This window comes from Carassius gibelio, chromosome A7 (genome assembly GCF_023724105.1).
Source record: "Carassius gibelio isolate Cgi1373 ecotype wild population from Czech Republic chromosome A7, carGib1.2-hapl.c, whole genome shotgun sequence".
In the NCBI taxonomy this organism is placed as follows: Eukaryota; Metazoa; Chordata; class Actinopteri; order Cypriniformes; family Cyprinidae; genus Carassius; species Carassius gibelio.
In genome coordinates this window covers 10190404-10212833 of record NC_068377.1, presented here as the reverse complement: position 1 = coordinate 10212833, position 22430 = coordinate 10190404, and the positions used below count along the sequence as shown (strand labels likewise).

Below are 22430 nucleotides of genomic sequence, written 5' to 3'. Positions count from 1 at the left end.
TTATTTTTGATACTTTATTAAATAAAGTTGATAAATAGGGTTATACTTGTTTTCTAAAACCTGCTAATTTATTTGCAACTCACTTATTCTTCTTTCTGCTAATGCTGACATAGTCGCTTACAATGGTAAGTGAGGAACTCTGTACTCTCTACATATCAGTGTGTCTTAAAGATGATCCACTAGTTTTGTTCTAATACAGTGTATTTTGAGAACTAGTTGCTACTGGATGGATGGATTTTTAAAAAAAAAAATGATACTTTGATTCCATGCCTTTGACATAGTCTGAATAGACTAATTTGGTGTAGAAATAACAGTAACGTAACATGCAGCTGGGTGCACATTGTGGTGGAAGAAAATCACTGGGAACAAGTGGAAGGAAATGGGTAAAATCTATGAAATAAGAGAAAAAAAAATATTGTTGTGCCTTTGAATGTCAGAATTGGAATTCAAATACATTTTATAGAATACTGTCATCAAAGACACTATTTAAAGCTAAACGCAGACTTTTAAACGGAAAGACTATGGATGAAACCTGCTATGATTAGCCTACTTTTAAAGAATAAATTTGATTTAAACAATACCTCTCCATAATATTCACATTTGCAGTTCATAGGGGACATATTGTGCTAGCCCTACAGTTACAGCATGAAATAATATTTAAACATATAACATTTACCTAATCTAACAATTCTGACTTTTTTCTTGCAAAAGCCAATTTATATCTTCTAGTTTAGACTTTATAACTCAATTTAAATCAACAATTGCAATTTTGTCAATTCTGAGGGGGAGAAAAAAAAGCAAGAACCGTGAAATACAAACTCATGATTCTGAGCCAATAAGAAATAGAGAATGACTAGTTGATTTTTCTTAACAGAATTGTGAAATATAATCTTGGAATTGAAATAAAAAAGTCAAAATTTTTAAATGCTAACTCAAAATGAACTTTTTTGTTCTTTTATGCCATGGCTACCATAGACCACTACTTTAAAACTGTTGTTTTCTGCCACAAGATAGACTCCGCCCACAATAACGACGTCACTGTTTGCAAACAAAAAAATGGTATATAAACTGCTATTTAATTCAAAGGTAAAAGAAGACAACCTATTGATTGATGTTATCTATAAACTGTATGTTTTTCTTTAGTTTGGATAGGTCCTACACATCCACTTACCAAAGTTACTTCCCTGTAAAACATTATGGGATGATGGGGGATATGGTAAACAGTAACAAGGTAAAGTTTTTTCCATGCGTTTTTATGTTATAATTTATTTATATTGTTATTATCATTATTATTATTAATGGCTTTTATACCAAGTGATGGCCTTCAAAAATTGGTATGATTAGTTAACAGATTAGTAAACCTTTTCTTTTTAAATAAATGTACAGGTTTTTACAGATTCTGGCTTCATTTCATGTTTACATTACTAGATAAAGCCGCAGTTTTAACAAAGTTGCCTTTATTCACTCCAGGTGTCTTCTCTTGAAAATGAAAAGGATTATAGCTGGGAAATGGAAAACTTGGACAACATAGCACTTTCCTCAAGTCCTGCTCATTCCGGGTATGGAAAATAACTGCATGCTCTCTATCAAACACACTCTTACTCACACATACGAATACTGAAACTCTTTGTATTAACGGGCAATATGGAATCAAAATGGACTCTTTACTTTTAGATATGTTACTGGTCTTATTGGTATTAAAAGGTATACACATGGTATATATACTGCTTCAGTGTAGAATGCTGTCGTACCAAATCATAAGCCCCTTTCACACTGCCATTCCGGCAAATACAGGGGTAAAGTGTTCCTGTAATTGTTCCCTGGTCGCTAGATTTGGCACTTTCACACTGCCAGTGATGACTCGGTATATGTGCGTGCTTTCACACACAACCCTTGAAGATCCCGTAACGACACGTGACATCAGCGCGTGACGTGTAATGTACGAGTCGAGAACGCTTGGCACATTATACTTTAACTGAAGCAAGCAAACGATCTCGGCGTCAGCGCGGAAAGTGAGGAACTAACTGATCTCTGCTTCATTACAGTTTGCACATATGTTTTCGTCGCGAATGTTGATCTTCCTTCAAAACAGCCGGTAAAAAAGTTGTGCGATAACGCGCGTCATCACTTCGATACCGAATTAGATCTGGCTTTTGTTCACACAGCGCTCGTTCCGGATCGATTACCGCAATGTTACTATGTCCCCGACCCGGGTTCGATTCGGTAATCAATTCCGGGACGTGGTTGCTTTCACACAGAAGGCGACCAGGCAATGTTACGGGAATATTGCGGGTCCGACGTGCAGTGTGAAAGGGGCTATAGAGGCTTTGCCCGGAATTGATTACCGAATCGAACCCGGGTCGGGGACATAGTAACATTGCGGTAATCGATCCGGAACGAGCGCTGTGTGAACAAAAGCCAGATCTAATTCCGTATCGAAGTGATGACGCGCGTTATCGCGCGACTTTTTTACCGGCTGTTTTGAAGGAAGATCAACATTCGCGACGAAAACATATGTGCAAACTGTAATGAAGCAGAGATCAGTTAGTTCCTCACTTTCCACGCTGACGCCGAGATCGTTTGCTTGCTTCAGTGAAAGTATAACGTGCCTGGCGTTTTCGACTCGTACATTACACGTCACGCGCTGATGTCACGTGTCGTTACGGGATCTTTACGGGTTATATGTGAAAGCACACACATATACCGGGTCATCACTGGCAGTGTGAAAGTGCCAAATCTAGCGACCAGGGAACAATTACAGGAACACTTTACCCCTGTATTTGCCGGAATGGCAGTGTGAAAGGGGCTTAAGTGAGTATATATATATATATATATATATATATATATATATATATATATATATATATATATATATATATATATATATATTCTACACACATTTTTAACAACCAGAAACCTAGGTAGGTATATAGGATGGTGGCCTTGAAAATGCAAAGTTACTACATCACTTCTCACTTACTGTAAGTTCCTCTGTTTTTCAAACTTCCTTCTCTCTTTCTGACATTTTCTCTCTGATGGATGATATTTTTGTTCTTCAGCTGTTGTTCTCCATGTCATGACCATGACAATGGCAGGTGACTGCAACGCATCATTCGACCTCAGAATTCAGAACACAGGGATCACATAATCTGCTATGTTCTTGCTATGCCTCTTGGAATATTACAATTTGTAATACACACACACACATACCCTATAGATGCCAAAAGGCACTGCAAGTTTGAAGTCATCTGAATGGTATTTGTCATTTCACAAACATGCCTTTTGGACTAACACAGTGTTTGTCCCATTAGTTTTTTAACCTGTGTTTTTAATCATGAATTGTGTGGCAGACAACACTTATGCAGTATAATGTGATATTACACCATTACTGTAACATGTTACTGTAACATACTTTTAAGATATTATCATCATCATCATTCAGGCATTATTTGTTTATACCATTGCTATGAACCCAAACTTAGTATAGAACAAAAAAATAATTTATACAAAAAACAAACAAAAAAACCATTTTATTTTATTAATACAAATGATTAATTGAAATTGAAATTCTGTCACAATTTGCTACGGTGCAGGAATATAGAGCGAGGGAAGAGAAGACCAGGAGTACAAAGCCAAGTAATATATGTATATTGCGGGGTATTCACATGTATCACAAGGAGTAGACATCAACAATACCGTGCCCTTAACAAAGGACAGGGAACACCATTTATACACAGAACAGGAGAATGGGATGATAAGAGACACCTGGGATCAATAGAAATTACAAGGGGGAACATCAGGAAATAAATCAACATAATCAGGACAGGAACAGGAAACCAAATACGGGCATATGAATCACATGGGAAGCAAAACACAACCAAACCTGGGAACCCTACAACCCCCAAAAAATAAATAAATGGGGACATTTACGGGGCTGTACTCAGGGCCTGGAGCCCTCCCTGGACTAAACTCGGGATCAGGAGCCCTCCGTGGGCTTACCTTGGGATCAAGATCCCTCTGTGAGCTTAACTTGGGAACAGGCGCCCTTCCTGGGTTGAACTGGGGGTCAGGATAGCACTCACGTGGTGCTGGGTCTGGAGGAGCAGGCACAGCAAAGCACCTTTGAGAAGCTGGGACTGGAGCCGACACTGGAGCGAGCTCTGGTAGTGGAGCTGGGACTGTAGCAAGCTCTAGGGGCGCTGCACTTGAGGGCACTCTGGAAGGCGCTTATGAGGAGTGGACACTGGGGCTGGAAATGACGCCGGGGCCACATGAACACTTGACGGGCTTGCCAAATGAATGCTTGCCATATTAACATGGAGTGAGGAGACCAGGAGCACAAAACCAAGGAATTTATTCATAACACGGAGAATCACACATAGCACAAGGAGTAGACATCAACAATACCGAACCCTGAACAAAAGACAGAGAAGACACTTTATACACAGAACAGGAGTATGGGATGACAAGACACATCTGGGATCAATAGAAATTACATGGGGATCACCTGGATGGGAACAGGAAACTTACCAAAAAGAAATAGGGCATAGGAAACACATGAGGAGTAAAACACAACCAAAACTAGGAACAGAGTCTAACAGATATATACAATACAAATTGAGCCATAAATGAAGTTTGAGCGACAAATGGAGTTCAGGCAGAACATGGAGTGAATGAAGCATACAGTTTTCAATTCAAATTAGAGTCATGTTTTGAACACACGTTTCGCCACATCGACCAGTGTACGTGGCATGATTGGAAGATCAGTCGAGATCGGCCCTCCCTAGATCAAGAGTAATCTACATCATCAAAAACATCAAGCATCCCCAACAGATGTGGATATAATTCACTCTCCATTCATCTGAACGTGTCACCATGAAGCTAAGGCAAAATTTTCTCATGTTCACACAGTCAGTCAATATCATGTATTGATAAGCAAGTCCTGTGCAGCGCTGCAGCCGGATGACGCTTGTTGATAGTCCACTTTTGCTTCAGTCGATGCATGCGCAGTTCATCTGAAAAACTCCATCTCATAGATTAAACCCTTAAATAAAGACCAGCATGGAGTTAAAAACCTATAACAACCTTTGTTATACCATATTCCTTATTTTCAAGAATCAATTTTAAAGATAAACATGAGACTCCGTATTCCAACAGATCAGAAAACATGCGGTTCTTGCAGCACAAAGAATTTCATACTCCATTACTACATGCTTCACGATTTTTTATTCTCCACACAAACATCTGCTGTATTGGGCATGATTTTCCGGGAGAAATACCCATATGAGGAATTTTGCCCTCTTCACAACCGTAACTTGTATGAACCTGGAAGTAAGAAATTTGTCACACAAATACTCGATCTTACATCCAAATTATTTTTGAAACTTGCCCAGCCCAGAATTCATCTCTCTAACAGTGTTAACAAACTGATGCATAAATCAGCATTGCACCCCCCCCCCCCCCCTCCCCATTTAGGTATTGGCAACATGCTTGTTGCTAAGCTAATTGCTCAGTACACGCTGTAGCTATATCTCCTTGGCCCTAGTTTTTTGGAAACTGTGTTGCTTAAAGCTATTTAGTCACTATTCAAACCTACCGTTTAACAGGATTTATAGACTGCTACAAACAGATGTGTGTAACGGATTAATACTTCACACTCACGGGAAGAAGGAGGCGGGAACCGGCGCACAATTAAATAAAGCTTTAATAACCAAATAAACACAAAACAGCGCGACAGCCCCTCGCGGACGACTGCCACGCAAACAAAAACCAAACACAAAATAAAGTCCAGGCCTGGTCCTCTCTCGTCCTTCACTGTGGTCGCTTCTCTTTTGTATCCTTCCAATCCCCTCCATGGGACTCGAGACCGCTCATTTCCAATCACTCCACCAGCCTCGCTGAAGTCCTCCGCGGTGCCTGGCGGTGGCACTGGATGGCCCTCAGTGGACGGCACGACACTCCTCCGCAATGTGTTTCACCCCACTTCATGTGTTAAGCCATCAAAAACAACAGTTTCCTTCATTGTCATGTCATCATGGAGGGAGTCGTTGATGTTAAGAATGTTAGCAACCTATATTGACCAAGATCTTGAAGAGACCATCTGTGCTAACCGGATCAAAAGACTTGACGAGATCAGCAGAGTCCACATTGAGGGGTTACTGCTGCTCCCTGTACTTTCTGCAACTGTAGGAGTGATAAGATCATGTCAACACTATGACACTATGACTCCTGACAAACACTCTCACCAAGAGCCTGAACCATTTATTACAAATGGTTGAGTATGACAATGCTTGCATTATTCACACTATTTCTGTAGGGCTGCAGGTGGCTTAGATACATTTGCAATATTATTCAATCGCTCGATTAACAATAGTGTGATATGCAGAGGTGTAGTGGTAAAAAAAGAGGTGGGTAAACTATAAATTCTGGGTGATCACATCGTGGTCACGGTAAGGTGGGTCACTGCCTACCGGTGTACGTGTATCCTGATGACATCGCTATAGGCTATCATTTGATATTACTACCAAGGGTATCACTGGTTGTTCCCTCATGTAGGTCACACAATCACTATTCAATTCATACATTAATCTAAGTTCTTGTTAAAGATACTCAAGAAGGAATAATAAGGTTGAAATCTATAAAGTTTACTAAATGACAACTATTTTAACATTGCTTATTTAAACATAAAAAACTGTATAGGCATACACATTTATGAACCATTATTTATGAATATTGAATTCATAGAATTAATTAGTTGATACTATTGTTTTATTTAATTTCTCCATTTAACTCTATTATAATTGAATGTTAATCAAGCCATCACTTTAAAACCTAAAACTGAATAACATTTGTGGAATTGTGTTCCTGTAGCTCAATTGGTAGAGCATTGTGCTATGGAGCGCAAGGTTGGGGGTTCAATTCCCCAGGAACACATGATAGGTAAAAATTGATAGCCTGAATTCAATGTAAGAGGCTTTGGATAACAGCGTCTGCTAAATGCATACATTTAATTGTTTAACCATTACTTACAAATGGTTGCCGTAGGATACAAAATAAGTTTCAATACGCTGTTAAAAGCATGAAATGCAACAAAAACCAAACATAACCTGCTCAAATTCAGGCTTTTATTATTAAGTTACATTTTATACATTTTTTTTATAAACAAATAATGTTTACATTGTAAATGTTGTCACTTCATCCTTATTGTACATTTAAGTATCTATCCAAACATACAAAAAAAATATTTTTGTACGTGTTATGTGGTAATACCTACTTATAAACAATGAGACCAGGCTGGAATATCATGATCATCTTTCTAAGTGACTTGTGATTTCATGACATGCTTATGGTTTTCATTAAAGTGTTTCTTTATTAAATGTTCATTAATTCTTACTTCATCTGAAGATATGATTCCTTTTTAAAATTCATTTAATGTTGTATGTCCTCAATGCAGTTTCTTAGTAAGCTTCATGGTGGATGCCCGTGGAGGTGCCATGCGTGGATGCCGTCACAATGGTCTACGACTGATCATTCCACCACGGAAATGCAGTGCCCCTACTCGAGTCACCTGTAGACTGGTGAAAAGGCACCGACTGGCAACCATGCCCCTCATGGTAGAGGGTGACGGTCTAGCTAGCAGGTTGATTGAGGTTGCACCCTCTGGAGCCCATTTCCTTGGGTAAGCAATTATTGGCATGAGTTTGTTAGTGGATAAGAGTATTGGTTAGTGAAATGCACACACAATTTATGTGTATGATTGTAGTGTCTCATTGGTATAGGATATAAATATATTATTTAAATAATCAGAATATGAGATGATGACTTTTAAAGGAAAATGCCACTGTTTTTCCATATTCCACTATGTTCTTCCCTCAACTTAGACGAGTTGATACGTACCTCTCCCGTCTCAGAGCATGGACTCAATTGTTGTAGCCCACAGTGCCACTATGCTGGAGTTTCAGGAGTGATGATATTACTGCGGAGAGGTCGAAGTGCCGCGAAGTGCTCTTCCGCCATACATTACAGTCATCATTTTTATCTACTTAGGAAATCGACACTGTTTATTTTGTGTCACCATACTTGTTACATACATAGTTACCTGTGTGACTACTCATTTGACCATATTTAAATAGGGAAAACATGGAAGTGTTTGGTAGCTTCTAAATTCATCCCTGTTTAGATCCTAATGAATGAATGGTACTAAGCTAAATGCCAGCATAGCGGAGCCATTCTCTACAGTGATTGAGTGCACACACTGAGACAGGAGAGGTACAGTACGTATCAACTCATCTACGTTGAGGGAAGAACGTAGCGGAATATAGAGAGAAGGTGGTGTTTTCCTTTAATCAATGCTCAAAGTAGTCCGTAGTACATCTAGACTGTTGGTGCTGGGGTGCTTTGATTGATCTGTGTTGCCTACTTGAAAGATCCAGTCAGCTACCTATGAGAGTTTCTGACTGAACTAATTATAACAAACTGTAAATAATAATTATTAGTAGTATACAGTATGTAATAAGACTAATAATATGCAAAGGTTTTCTGTATTAAGGTTGTTGTAACACTTTAATTTTTGTTCATTGTTTATTTATTTTGCTAAATGTCTTGCCGTTAAATTCATTGTACTAGCGAAAATGAATCCTTTTTAAATTTGCTCCATGATTGATTTTATATGTTTTTCCCTTTGCTGACTAACAATTAATATATGAAAATCTGCATAAGGTATAGTGCAAGTACAGGACTGTGTCTAAAATTGGCCCTTATCCGTATATAGACCCCTAACAAGGGCAACATTAGGCTGGCCACAAACTTGGAAGATTTTGAGGCTGATTTTAAGCCTGATTTTCTCCCTTGAATGATCAATTATTATTATTTTAATAATAATAATTCTATATTGTATGGTGTCATCGTTCCAACAGTCGTTCCAAAAGTTTCAACAAGTGTGAGGAATGTAAGAATGTACAACCTGACTCAATATGCACCGGGGGACACAACCTGTTGCACAACCTGAAACCACAACGTTTCAGTCATCCAAGCAACAAATCCTGTTCTCTGAAAGGAATACTAAACCGTACAATTTACCCTCATGCCATCCAGGATATGATTCACGAAAATTTAAATAAAATAAGGAAGTGGATGGAAACCTCAAAGCTGACGCCTCAAAAAACACACAAAGCGAAAACTATGGTAATCCATTTGGGGTCTGTGCAAAGTTCAAAAAGTTAACTGTGCCCAATATCTCTTTTAGGGACCAAGTGGTGAACCTTCAAGCACTGCTTTGAGGTAGACCCAAACTTGTAGTTGTTGTGTCCAATTAGCACCTTGCGTATTTACTTGGATTGCACATGTAATTTTAGAGAATCTAAATTTGTTTAGCTGTTTTAGGGGACAGCAGATGGGGAAGTTCTCCAAATAGACATTGCAAGTACACTCCACGAGGAGGATTGCATTCTCCTGGGTTTTAACCAGTGGTACTTCCCTAACAGACATCCGTAGAGCTGTGGGCTGGGTGACATCTAATACCTTTTCAAGGTTTTACACTCTCTGGGTTGAGCCAGATTCATCCAATTTTTTGTCAACTAGGAGCAGGTAAGCTGTGGGCAACTGGCATGGTGCACCTCTTGCACACAGCACCTTTGCCCTTCCTGGGAAAACAATGTGCACTTTTGCTGGACATGTGTTACCCTCCAGTATCCTGTGGCAGTCAAATTTGGCAAAAGCTTATGAGGCCTAGTACTCATTATGCATGCCTTTCAGTCAGCCCCTGTAGGTGCTACATATGTAGTCATTCCCTATTTGCAATCCCATGCAAAGTATTGTCCATGGTATTAATTCTCTAGTGGTAAAGCCATGTCTTCCCATAGTAAGAGCTTTGACTCTGATGCCAGTCACTGCAAAGTAGTTCATGTCAGGGACAATCCACGTGTGGTACTTTCCCAGGGGATACGTCCATGTGATGTATTCTCCACATATTAATTTCCCTTTGGGCAGGATGTGTTCTCTTTAGCTTTCTTTCTCCCATTTGGGAGGAAGAGCAGTTCCCCTAAATGCTCTGGTCTGCAGACAACTGCGGGGGAAAAAAGAAGAACAGTACAGATCCAAAGTCCAGCCGAAGTGACCTATTCCCATTGTAAGTATTCTTCTTTCAGGCCTGGCAAGATACAAAGGGCTACACAGCTTGCGTGGGGCATTGGGAAGGTTATGATGCAGCCAAGTGCACTTGTTACCCAACACACAGTAGCTTACCAAAACCTGCCCTGAACCTTGTGGTTGTGGTGCTTTCCATAGGGACTCTGAATGTCAGTAGTTTGACACAACAACAGTTTCTTGGTTACTATTTTAACCTCTATTCCCAGATGAAGGGAATGAGATGTGTTCCTCCTGCCATAACACAACATAACAACAAGCAGGAAATGGAGCTCATAATAATAAACAAGGCCATTTTAATTTTGGGGTAGAATATCATGTATCATTGCATGGAACAAGAGTAAGAAAACTATCATTCAAAATGCACAATAGAACTTTTGTTTGCCCAAAACATGTAAGATGGTGAAACTGACAAAGCAGAATATCATGGACAATGAGGAGAATACTTTCTGTTGGGGGACAAAACCATTCTTCAATTTAGCCATTCTGAAAAGGATAATGTACAGTCTGACTGGATTTAAGGGATGTCCACCATGCATCATAGGGGCAGAGGTAATTTTTGTAATTAGAGGAACCATTATTATTATCAAGTTGGCAATGTCACTGTCCATTTAGGTTTTAGAAGCGTTCTCTAAAGTGCCCCCTTTTGTTCGCAAGAGATTATGCATGCCATTTGGGAAAGGGTTATAGAAATCAGGGTTATAGAAGTCAAATGCATTATAGTGAAAATCTAGTAGTAAAAAAAAAAAATCAAAAAAATATTTTTTTACTAAATGAGCACAAGGGGGAAAACATCATTTTAATATGCAAAAACATAATCTAGTAGTAAACCTAATCAAGAAGTATAACAGTACAGTACATATGTTTGAGTACAAACAAAATGGCAACTGGAGACTACATATTTGAATGATGATACAAAACAAATAGTAGTAATGAATGAATATTTAGACAGTTTTACAAACATTTTTATTGCTGATGTTTAAATTATGTTTCTGTTTTAATGCTTTCATGAGTTATGACACAAGACATTTGCATGGAACTGGCCTTTAACCCCAAACTAGGAAATTATTAAAATAGTAGCTGATGATAACATTTATATCACCAACAAAATTATATATAATAAGAATATAATAAGAAGAAAATACTAGCATTTGACAGTTAATGAGGCAGACATTCAAAATAATCACATGTATTACATAATCCTTTAGACAGTTCTTTTCTAACAACCAAAAAAAAAAGTGCATACCAGAATTTTTTTTTTAATTTATTTATTTATTTATTTTTAAGGTAATGTACTCTTACTAGCTACTGAATACAAACAGGAATTAAAAAAGCTTTCAACGTTGTTACGGGAAAGGATGAAGCTAATTGGTTAGTTCTTGTCACATGACCCGCGGTGCGCTTGCGGCTCTCTGAAAAGTTGAGATGTTTTTAACTCGATGTGGTGCGGATGCGCCTGGAAAAAACAAGCGCGGCGCGACCACGTCGCTTCCATTAAAAGTGCGCATACCGCGCGCCTACATTGGAAATAACGAAAATGAGCGCGCAAAAGACGCCATATGTGAACGGCCCCTAACCCAGTTTACTCTCATTCATTTAGTTCACGAACCAGATAAGCTATGTACCAGTTCATTTCATTCAAACGACATGTGGATCAGTTCGGTCATTTCATTCACGAACGAGATGTACTAAATCATTCAACTCGTTCACGAACTACATGTGTACCAGTTCAGTCATTTCATTCACGAACGAGATGTATCAGCTCATTCAACTCATTCATGAACGACATGGGTACCAGTTCAGTCATTTCGTTCACAAACGATCTTTAGATCTAGTTCAGACTCATATGAAACTCGTTCATTGAAGGGCTTATTCGTTCACTACATTCAACAAATCACATACTCTGTCACATCTCATACTTGAAGGCTATTGGCTCGATGTTGAGTACTTCTTTGACAGGATCAAATGGTTCAGTTACCCGGTTCACCGAGCTGCGCATGCGCTGCTTATAGTGCCGCGCTGCTGTGGAGGGAGGAACTTCGCTGAATGAGAAATATGAGTCAGTGGATTATGTGAACAAGAACGATTCGTTCACCTAAAAGATTCGTTCAAAAAGAACGATTCGTTCACGAACGACACATCACCACTACACAGAGATTTGCAGCAAAGATGGCGAGTCAGGAGCAATCCGATGAAAAGTTGGCATTTTCAAGGTGAAGATATAAGCACTACTTCAAATTAATTGTGGTCAAAGGCAAGAACGTGCATGTAATGTGTGACACGCATCTACAAAGCTAATGGCCAAAAACACTTTTCTTACAAAGATAATACTTAAAGAGTGCAGGATAAAACTCTTGCTGTCTGTTGACTTGCAATAAATATAGAAAGTTATGTACCTGTCTGTTCTACTCATTTCAACTGAATTGTGAAAACTGCAAAAAAAAAAAAAAAAGTACAAATTCTCTGACATGTGTCACGGTTTTACGCTGCCTGAAGGAATACGGAGTCGAGGGTAAACGGAATAAGGTTTTTAATATATCCAACACAGGGGATATCCAACATGGAGCACAGAGGTAGACACACGTAAGTAGCAAGTGTCACAAGTGAGCACAAGTGAGCACAAGTGAGTACAAGTGAGTACAAGTGAGTACAAGTGAGTACAAGTGAGTACAAGTGAGAAGACCCGACCAAACAGAACTGAAGGACAAGGCTTATGTACAACAGATAATTGGGGAAACACAGGTGGATGGAATCATTAAATTAACAGGGACATGGAACACATGAGGAAGATAATGGACACACCTGGGAACTAATCAAACACGGAAAGACAGAAACTGGGTCACGGGCAAAAACACATTAAATGAGTCCAGGTGTGTGACAGTACTCCCCCCTCCCGGTAGGTGCGTCCTCGCACCGTAGAAACAACAGGGGGAGGCGTAGGTGGGAACTTGGGAGGAGGTTCCGGTGGAGGACGGACTTCCAGGAGGGGGCCAGCAGACAGGGACCACAGAAGGAGGAGCCAGGGAGGAGACGACGGAGGAAGGAGCCAGGGAGGAGACAGGAGCAGGAGGAGCCAGATGGTCCACCAGAGACCAGCCAGGACGGAGATCCAAGGTGGAGTCGACGGCGGGAGGAGCCATGGTGAAGGAAGGGTCGACGACACCAGGGGGCCGACAGGCGGAGACTGCACCGGTGGGTGAGGAGCCCAAGATGGAGCAGCACAGCCGCAGAGCCAGGGGGACGTCGAGGTTCCGGAGGGCCTAGGTGGAGCAGAAGGCTCAGGCGACCAAGGCGGAGGCAGGGTCCTGGCAGACCGCTGTGGAGCCGGAGCGACCGAGGATGGAGGTGGAACCGGAGGGAAGGAGGAGCCTGACAAAGCCGGAGGGATGGAGTGACGAGGTGGAACCAGAGGAGAGGAGTCCCGAGGCGGCGGATGGTCGACGACTGACCAAGGTGGAGCCGGAGGGACGAGGGAGCCCGGTGGAGCAGGTGGGATGACAGGCCACGGTGGAGACGAGGGAGCTAAGAGCCAAGGCGGAGCCGCTGGGTCGAAGGACCGAGGAGGAGTCCAGGGCTCGGAGGCTGGAGGCGGAGACAGGGCCTTAACACGCCAAGGCGGAGCTGGAGACTGGCAGTCCAGCGGCGAACCACCACGCCCCGATGGCGCGGACTGAGGGTGAGCTGCGGGACTGACTGGCACCAGCAGGGATGACGAGGAACTGGCTGGTCTAGGAGGAGGAGAGAGGAGAAGGATGGGAGGAAGGACAGGAGGATCAGGACTGGACGGAACCAGCGAAAGAGGAGTAGAGGGACCAGCAGGTTTGAGAGGAGGCGGGAGAGGGAGGCTGGGAGGGAATACAGGAGACACAGAAGATTCAGAGCTGGGCGGAACCAGCGGAGACACAGAAGATTCAGAGCTGGGCGGAACCAGCGGAGACACAGAAGATTCAGAGCTGGGTGGAACCAGCGGAGACACAGAAGATTCAGAGCTGGGCGGAACCAGCGGAGACACAGAAGATTCAGAGCTGGGCGGAACCAGCGGAGACACAGAAGATTCAGAGCTGGGCGGAACCAGCGGAGAAACAGAAGATTCAGAGCTGGGCGGAGCCAGCGGAGATACAGGAAACTCAGGGCTGGGCGTAACCAGCGGAGAAACAGAAAACTCAGGGCTGGGCGTAACCAGCGGAGAAACAGAAAATTCAGGGCTGGGCGTAACCAGCGGAGAAACAGAAAACTCAGGGCTGGGCGTAACCAGCGGAGAAACAGAAAACTCAGGGCTGGGCGTAACCAGCGGAGAAACAGAAGATTCAGGGCTGGGCGTAACCAGCGGAGAAACAGAAAACTCAGGGTTGGGCGGAACCAGCGGAGAAACAGAAAACTCAGGGCTGGGCGGAACCAGCGGAAATGGAGCAGAGGAAATGACTGGAGGAGGTAGGAGTGGGAGACTGAGAGGGTATACAGGGGAATCAGGGCTGGACGGAACCAGCGGGGAAACAGGAATATTAGGGATTACCTCCGTAGACCAGTCCATCAGATCCAGAACTTGCTCCATATGACTTTCAGAGACTGTATACAGCTCACCCTCAGTCGCAGGAGTGTGGGCAGGGCTTTCCTCCACGCCCTCGATCTCCACGAGGACTCCCACGATGCACGGTGTTGCCGGCTCACACACCTGGTCAGTCGTGCTCTCGAGATCCTGTTCCCTGACAGTGGATGGCTCGGGCTCTGCGGCTGCGGTGGGCTCTGGCTCCGTGCGGCGTGATGGTGGCTGGCTGGTCTCTGGGTCGGGAGTGGGGCTGGCGAGGTCCTCTATGGGGCAGACGGTGAGAGGTGACCCATTTCTCGCCAGAGTCCACTCCACGTATGCGGCGAAATCCTCTCGAGGACCATCTTCGGACGACAACGCTCTGCATTTGGAGTTCAGGCTGGTGTTGTAGAAGGTGCAGAGCGCGCCGTCCGGGTAGCTGGTGGCATTAGCTAATAAGGAAAACTGTCTGGTATGGTCCTCGAGAGAACGTCCTTCCTGCTTCAGCAGGAGGATGAGGAATTCGGGACGATAGAGGGGATCCATAGACACTAAGAAACGAAAAGACTGTGAAAAAACAAAAGCAAAACGGAGGGAAGAACACGCAGTTTTCTATTTTCTCCTTTAGGTCGGGTCTTCTGTCACGGTTTTACGCTGCCTGAAGGAATACGGAGTCGAGGGTAAACGGAATAAGGTTTTTAATATATCCAACACAGGGGATATCCAACATGGAGCACAGAGGTAGACACACGTAAGTAGCAAGTGTCACAAGTGAGCACAAGTGAGTACAAGTGAGAAGACCCGACCAAACAGAACTGAAGGACAAGGCTTATGTACAACAGATAATTGGGGAAACACAGGTGGATGGAATCATTAAATTAACAGGGACATGGAACACATGAGGAAGATAATGGACACACCTGGGAACTAATCAAACACGGAAAGACAGAAACTGGGTCACGGGCAAAAACACATTAAATGAGTCCAGGTGTGTGACAACATGTAGCAATTTTTTTTTTTTTTTTTTTTTTTTTTACAGTAACGCAAATAGTTACTTTCCCTGGTAACGAGTTACTTTTATTATAGAGTAATTCAGTTACTAACTCAGTTACTTTTTGGAACAAGTAGTGAGTAACTATAACTAATTACTTTTTTAAAGTAATGTTCCCAACACCGCTCTTTTCTCACTGCTGCTATTGGATGTCAGTAAGCTTCACCTCCCTACAACCCCGCCCCCTCTGAATGAGGGGGTTAGCCGCATTCTGCAACTGGGCCCACCAGGGACAAAATTTCTGGGGTAGGAGTGACACTTAAAACACCCAAATGGATGCCAGTCCCACTCCCTACTTTCTCCTTTCACTTTATCTTACTTTTTAATTGTGTTTGGTTTTATGGTACCATAGGTGCACCCTAGTCTTTTTTTGTTGTTGTTGTTGTTGTTTTTTTCGTAATTACTCATGATCGTTTCCAAACTTGTTGAAACTGATCAACAAATTATGCATATGTTTGTGTACTTCCCCATCAACATTTCACAAGTTTGGGAAATTCATGACCAAAAAACATTCCCTAGTCAGACAATTTGAAGTGTTTTGTCATACTATTTGTAGTGAAGTGTGTTATTCTGAATGTTTTTACCCAGCTTTTTGTGCTCATCTTCTTTTCTCTCTCTTTCTCTCTCTCTCTTTTTTGTCCATTTGCTGAGCTTCTTATTTTTGCAGCATGAATTTAAGTTGTGTGCATTTCTAGGTATAAACATGATATGAATATTGTTGTATATGGCATGTTGTAATTTGTTTGTGAATGTTTTTACAATGTTTTAGGAAATCTGTCGTTCCCATTTCTGTATATTATTATGCCAATTGCATTATATTAAAACAGCAAGCCACTGATGGCCATTTGTTACAGTGATTTCAGACTAAAGTGTATTAGCCTAACTGTTGATGATTTTTACATATTTAGACTTTGTACATAAGTTTTCAAAACACATACATTTACACATGTATTCTTGAAATTCCTGCTGGGCTTTAGGCCGGTGATTGTGGAGATCCCTCACTTTGCGGCTCTAAGAGGAAAAGAGAGGGAGCTGGTGATCTTACGCAGTGAAACAGGAGAGAGTTGGAAAGAGCATCATTGTGAGTTCACAGGAGAAGAGCTCAACCAGATCCTCAACGGCATGAATGAGGGTGAGAAAAAAAAAACATAATCAATATACGGTACAGTATTAGCATAACATGAGTATGACCAATTTAAATGGTAACCTTCCTCCTTTCAAACATAGTCATGCAGGTCTAAACAATTAGAATGTTTTTCTTTGTGTACTGTAGACTGTCCATTTTCACTGATTTGAATGGTCCCTTCCTCATTGATTGCCCTATTAATATTCATTTTATTTAGGACTGGACCCACCAGAAGAGTTGGAGAGAAAGCGAATCTGTCGCATTATCACTCGAGACTTTCCACAGTATTTTGCTGTGGTGTCAAGAGTTAAGCAGGACAGTAGTCTCATTGGTCCAGAAGGTGGAATTCTGAGTAGCACAGTGGTCCCTCAAGTACAGACAGTCTTCCCAGAGGGAGCTCTCACTAAGCGCATCCGTGTAGGCCTGCAGGTAGCATGGAGATTAAATAAAACATATTTCAATGTAAAACCATAGTCCACACAGCTATATTTTAGTTTACTTATTGGCTTTATTTTATTTATAAGTTACTGCTGTTCATTTTTCTATAACATTAAAATAATGTTCATGTTATTAAAATGTTATAACAGTTATTTATTTCTATCCATTTAGTGTCACAATATTTTTTTTTTAGTTCTACTAGTTTTCAGAGTTTGAGCATAGATTTACTAATCAGTAATTAAATTCATAGTAGAAATAGTACAATGTACTTTCAGTGTTCCACTCTCTTTTTTTTAATTAAAAGTTTAATACAAAAGTTACAAGTTGTCAAATTTACATATATTTTTTTTAACTTAAATTTTAGTGCTTTATTATGTAATTCAGCTGATGAGCTATCACAGACATTATGTTGGTAACAGTTGCAATATTTAAACACATTTTGAAAAGATGACAGTGAGATACAGTGTATCACTTTAAATTATTAATTTGCTCTAAACCGATCATTGTGATAGTTGTATTCATTATTGCCTTTGCTTTTTGGCCAGGCTCAACCAATGAGTGTTGATGCAGTGAGGAAGAATTTGGGTAATAAAGCCACATTCAGCCCTATAGTCACTCTGGAACCGCGGAGGAGGAAATTCCATAAACCCATAACCATGACCATCCCTGTCCCGAAGAGCTCCACTGACCCAATTCTTGGCGGCTTTGAAGGTGGAGATATTCCTACATTACGTTTGCTATGCAGCATCACAGGTGAGAAAGTACACAGGAATATACAGAAACAAAAATAAATGCTCTTCATTCTATAGGTTGCAAAATATGCATAAAATTTTATATCACAAAAAATGCATGATATAAAAATAAATATAAGAAGACAAACCAGAGATCAACAAAACAAAGATCAACAAATCATTGAAATTCTTCTGAAAATACCAGAAATATTGCTGTTAAATTTAAAAACGTTTTGAATTTTGAAACCAAAGATGATCTTTGCATGTGTAGGTGGGACCACTCCTGCTCAATGGGAGGATATCACTGGGAATACACCATTAACATTCACCAATGACTGTGTGTCTTTCACCACAAACGTGTCTGCCAGGTATTTATTTTTTCTACAAGCATTGCCTGGTAGAGCATTACTGAATATATGTTAAATTCATGTATAGTATTTTGTCTTTTGGATTGGAAAAGACGCAACATTATTCTTTTGATTTTGAATGACAAATTTTCCTGTTCTAACTGGCAATCCTCATTGAAGCCTATATATATAAAAAAAAAAATCATTAATTAATTAAAGTAATCACCAATATATCTCATATTTTCTTCATCAGATTCTGGCTTATAGACTGCAGGCCGGTGCAGGAGTCGATGAACTTTGCCACTCAGGTGTATCATGAGATCATCTGTGTACCTTACATGGCCAAATTTGTCATCTTTGCCAAAACACATGACCCTATTGAGGCACGATTGCGCTGTTTCTGTTTGACTGATGATAAAATACACAAAACTTTGGAGCAGGAAGAGAACTTCACAGAAGTGGCACGTAGCCGAGATGTGGAGGTGAGTCATAAGTATTGCTACGCTGGATTCTTGTTAATTTGTTTCAGTGCAACCCATATTTCTCAGTATTGTCTAAAACAGTGGTTCCCATCAAATTGTCTTTGAATGGTAATTGGTTTGGAGTTTATTTCAGTGAAACACACCTTTTTAACACGTTATTATTAGGGATGGCACAGTTCGCTGAAAAAAAATGAACCATTCGGTTCACCACACGGCTCGGCATGCGCTAGGATCACGGTTCAACTTAAATCTGACAAAGCATCTGTAATATGGTTTGCTATAAATAGCAAGTAAAACAAACTGGCTTCAGTTACTATATGTTTCTGTTGATGGATGCACATTCTGGTTTCCCAGACATTACAACAACAGCGATGAGAGAGAAAAAAATACCTTGAATGTTGAATTATGAGCAGTCATTTATTCTGTCATCATCCAGGTGCTGATAGCACGATCACAAATGAGACCTGAACAACACACATTGATATCTGTCTTTAAACTAAACTCATTTAAACATTAAAGAGACAGAAGATGTGAGCTTGTGTGCGCAGTGAGATGATTTGTAGGTGCGCTTATCCGAAGTGCACAAACCTGCGCCTCAGAACCCAGACAGCAAGCAGTGTCGGTTTAGATCTGGCCCGAATGGATTTCAAACGGGCCAGATATGGGCCGGATCTAGGCCAGCACTATATTGCTGTCTGGGAACACGCGCAAATATTAAGCTCTCTCTGAAGTATTGTGTTTAAATGGACAAATTCAGACTAAAATTATGTCAAAATGCCCATCTTGGTAAGTATCCTACAGCAAACATAGCCGGCTGAACGTAGGCCTACTGGATCAGTGCATTCTCTTAAAGTGACAGTCTTTATATTAATCGTACAGCAACAACAAAGAAATCACTTACTGCTAGGGTGACCACCTCCAGTCAGACAAAATGTGGGACAAGTAGCATGGTAAAGTGGGACAATGTGGGACAGACGTAATAACTTTAAACTTAAGATATATTGTCTATCTAATTTACCAAGAAACATTTTTTTGAACCCAATGACTACAAGATTAAGATACTACGTGACCAAAAATATTACCCAAAGTTTCTACAGCTTAAGGCAGTGGTTTTCAACATGTGGTCCGCGGCCCCCTAGTGGGCCGTGGTGGTATTGCAGGTGGGCCGCCAATTATTTTCTGTACATTCCACTGGTAAATGGTTTACTGTCCAGTCCATTCTAGGGCTGTGCGATTAAAAGAAATGTCCTAAAATCACGATTTGAGCATGCGCGATTTCTAAATCGCTTTATAGCACAATTTTCCGCGGCCCTGACCTCCCGTATCCGATCCCATCAGAATGCATTGCGCCTAGCGTGAGAACAGAGACTGGGCATATGCCTAACTCCAGGTTCACACACTGTCTGTGATGCGCCTTTTTTCTGAGCCAATGTTGACGGATCAGAGCGTTCTCACTGCGGTAAAAGGCTAGAAATAAAAACGTGCGAAAATAATTAATGTCTAACACATGAGCATAGAGTGAATTTGTTAGTGAACAGGATGCAGTTTAAGTGAGAGGAGACACTTTTTAAGTGTGCACACTCTCTCCTCGCAAAGCAGCGTGTATCTGAGCAAGCACGTTTTGTGACAGAGCAAAGGAAATCTGCTGCGAACAGAGAGATTCGCACTCGTGCATTATTTTAATGTGCTTTCGCGTTATACTTATGCGCTCTCACTGCTGACCGCATACACATACTGTATACACACTGCAAACACCTGAGGCACCGCTACAATTAATGAGCTCTATGAACAATGCATGGCAAAAAAGAAAAAAAAGTCCCTGTATACAGGATTTTTTTTTTTTTTTTTTTTTTTTTGCCACAAGTCTCTACATTTTTTTACATCTTCACTATAGTGATAATTTTGACTTATGTCTGTTCTAGAGATTTTTGTTAAAGCTCTGATTGGTTTTCTTTTGGAAATATGTTTCAAATTAATCCTGAATGCATTTATGACTGTAAAAGCATATCGGTGTGTGTCACAATTGCAAAATTGATCAAAAAAATCGCGATAGTTTTTTTTTTTTTTTTTTTGTCCATATCGCACAGCCCTAGTTTATTCAATAAATACAGTTTAAAATCTAGCTTCTGAGTACTAAGTTATTAACCCAACAATAGCGGGGTCAGTTAATTTTTTTGAGGTGGGCCGCGCAAACATATGTGTTTGGTTGTGTGGGCCGCGAGTTGAAAAAGGTTGGGAACCACTGGCTTAAGGCATAGGCCTAGGCCTACAAAAGACAAAACACTAATTTTGCAACATCTCGTCTTTATTGGGACTATCAAATTAGTCAACTGTCCAAAGGACCAGGCATTATGAATCAAAAAAAAAAAAAAAAAAATCAAACTCTGAATCAAACTCACCTTAAAATACAAGACACAAAAAAATATTAGGCCTAGCCTATTTAAGTTCAACAAAATATAAGGCCTAGCCTATACAGTGCAAAGTATTTAAGGCTTGCCTAAAGAAAGTTTAACTATTTCAGTGCAAATAAGGTACACCAAAATCTTTTTTGATAAGAATGGCTATATGCAGCAACAGCATTCCCCAGCACCATGGATAGCACTTTTCTGAAACACATGGGTAGCAGCAAACCAACCAAATAAAAACCAACATAGTGTAGCACAAATATATTCTACATTTTACACAACGAATGTTCAATTTACCTTATTTGTTCTTCTTCTTAAATGTATAAGTTTTTTCTGTCCGTACTGCATCCAGGAGAGTTTTCTCTTTCAATGCATAGCTGTAGAACTCTGAATATATATAATTGTTTATTTTTTTTTTTTGATGATCTCATCCCCTGAGGTAACAAAAATACTATATTGAAGGGGTTTTATATACAGCAGTCAAAAGATGACCTTATAAAATAATTATAAATCCTTTTATTAGTTTATTGATTTGCTTAAGCAGAGCTAGAAAGAGCTACTGTACATAAATAAAATGTGCAAAAGGATTTTGAAAAAATACCATTAGAAAGAGCTGCTGAACATAAATAAAATGTGCAAAAGGATTTAGAAAAAAATCCCCTTAGAAAGAACTACTGCATTACTTCATTCGCTCAAGTCTGACCTGCAGCGATATAATTCTGGCTTGGTGGGGTGTCAGCCAGCGAGTCATCTGATTCTGACCGTGTTCTTTTAGTACTCAGAGTCTGAAACCAGGAGAGCATATTAAGTGTTGTTCACTGTTTGTTTTTTTTTGTATTTGTATTTTTACCGAGCCGAGTGAGCGCATTTCACACACACTCTCCGGCCACGTTGAGTTGTTGACACTGACAGCGGCAAAAGCGACACATGCGCTTTTCACTTGTAAAACTCAAGGGTTTATGGGAAATTTAGTCTCTGCTCTCGGTGGGACGAATTAGGAAGCGTAAATTGTACAATCTCCAATTTGATATTGTTGACAATTTTGAGGAGGCGTTCGTGTACCAGTCAAGAGTTTAATTGACGGACGACTCGGGACAAAAGGTCAAATTGCTGTACAGTACAACATAAAGTGGGACAGGTGGTCACTCTACTCACTGCTCTTGATTAAAAAGCTTTTGTAAC

General features: G+C 40.7%; 1 pseudogene; it reads left to right on the top strand.

The window, feature by feature from the left end:
- The first annotated feature begins 1004 nt into the window (after positions 1 to 1004).
- LOC128016396 (ankyrin-2-like) overlaps positions 1005 to 22430 on the top strand; it is a 63653-nt pseudogene continuing 42227 nt past the window's right edge.